A 2077-nucleotide genomic window follows, 5' to 3' on the forward strand; every position below is an offset into this window, starting at 1 on the left:
AAAGGTTGTGTCTCAGACCACCTCCTCTGCTGAAAGATGGTTTTTCCTGGTTAACAAAGATGGCTTCCTGAACCCCTCTCTTAAACCTCCTGTCTTCCTTGGCCAGAATATGGACGTTGTTGTCCCCAAACGAGTCATTTAGCCGTCAGGGGTAGGTGAACAGCTTAGACAGCTTTTATTGTAATTCTGTATAAATAGAGTTTAGACAAAACAAAATTTCCTTTAGTACATCTTTTCAGGCAGTAAATGAACATTTCCATTCCATAAAGTGCGTCAGTGATCAAATGGAAACAGTATGTTGAACCTCACACCCTGATTCAGTGTTAACGACCTATCAAAACTTAATTAACTTGGAAGTGTTTGGAAAACAGAGTCTTTCTGCAGGACAGCAAACCATCAGTAAGCTCTGGTCATATGAGGCGTCCGCCGCTCATCGGTGAGAACGAACTAGTCCGGAGGTTTAAATATTAGGCATCATGACGCCACTGCGGAAGAACCAACTTTTATTTCCAATGATCCACAGAAACCTGTGGGCAGCAGCAGGAGGGATCTCTGTCTCAGCCCGCATGGCGAGTAGCGGAGTCATTAATCTGTTGGTGGTGGATGTCTGACTGCTCCGCTGGGAGCGGCAGGGCGGCGCCTCCTTTAGTAGGCTGGACTTACACCGGCTGTGCCTCCAACATGGAGGTACCACCTGACTGAACATTTCCTCCTCACATTCTCAGGTCATGGTGAGTCGAGAAAAAAAGTCTGCCTTCCCTGGTTCATTCCCACAGATTCCTTTAGGGACATGTGCCAGCAACAGACTGGGCGCCATGGAAACCATCAGAAGGGCAGACACTTACAGCAAAGCCCAGCTGTCCCCTCCTCCTCCTCCCCCTCATCAGCAGCAGGCTGCTGAATGTGAGCAGAGCTGAATTCACATTAGTCCAGTAATCTGCTCTGCTCTCCTGTTCCTTTGGTTGGTCTAGTCAAAGTAAGCGGCTGAATGTGTCTCTAATGAACCAGGTTATAGAATAACATCTGGGCTGTAGAAGTTCCCACTTCTTCTCAGAGACTGCCCGCAGAAAGCGCCTGACCGACACTGAGGCAGTGGCTCTAGAAAGACTAGGTCTAAGTGATGAGATCAGCAGCAGCAGCTGATCCTCCAGATCTGTTCTGCTCTTCAGGCTGCAGCAGACATTCCACAGAGAGCCAACATTTCTCCACTCAGTGCTTCGCTCAGAAGTTTTATACGACTGAGAAAAGGATCTGAATTCAGGAAGGTGACTCTGAAGCAGCTGATGTCGCTTTGCAAAGATAAACAGACAGAATGTCAGAAATCACAGAAGAAAGAAGATTAACAGGATAGAAATGCATTAACAAACATGCTAACGGATCAACTTTAGGTTAGCAGGTTTAACAGTAATTAATGAGACTTTATAGAAACACACCTGAAGCAGAATAGGGCTTCAGGTCGCTGCTGTTAATCGAGGGAGCAGATGTTAGCAACACGGGGGAGCGAGATGAGTTCAGGTGGGTTCATTTTTCATTGCTTCCAAAGGAGAAAGGTGGGCCTCTGGCCTCCATGTTCAGCCTGAACCTTCACACTCGTTCTGGTAACACTAGTTCTGGCAACATTCCTTCACACAATGTCAGCCTACAGATAGAGTTAACTGAAAGGAGAATATAATAATAGATAGAACCTCAGGCAGTCATCAAGGGGTTATAAAAATCTAATGTTTCAATTAGAATAAATCTAGGATTGTTTTTCTAGAACTCAGACTCTTTAGAACTCCAAGACTCCAAGAAGATCCTGTAATCAGAGAGATTCCATGAAAATGAATCAACTGTTCACTTTTAACTGACCTGCTCACTTTTATCTGTTTATTTTCATCTGTTGACTTTTATCCGTTCTGTGGACTTTTATCTTACCTATTCACTTTTACCTGTTCACATTTATCTGTTGACTTTTATCTGATCTGTTCACTTTTACCTGTTCACTTTTATCTGTTGACTTTTATCTGATCTGTTCACTTTTACCTGTTCACTTTTATCTGTTGACTTTTATCTGATCTGTTCACTTTTACCTGTTCAC

The 2077-nt window shown here is 44.1% G+C and overlaps 1 protein-coding gene across 1 annotated transcript in view; it reads right to left on the bottom strand.

Annotated features, from left to right (window-relative positions):
* Nucleotides 1-2077, bottom strand: part of LOC107104666 — a 57328-nt gene that overhangs the window by 12482 nt on the left and 42769 nt on the right. The window lies entirely within an intron of this gene.

The sequence above is a fragment of the Cyprinodon variegatus genome, unplaced genomic scaffold, assembly GCF_000732505.1.
Source record: "Cyprinodon variegatus isolate N-32 unplaced genomic scaffold, C_variegatus-1.0 Scaffold1837, whole genome shotgun sequence".
Lineage (NCBI taxonomy): Eukaryota > Metazoa > Chordata > Actinopteri > Cyprinodontiformes > Cyprinodontidae > Cyprinodon > Cyprinodon variegatus.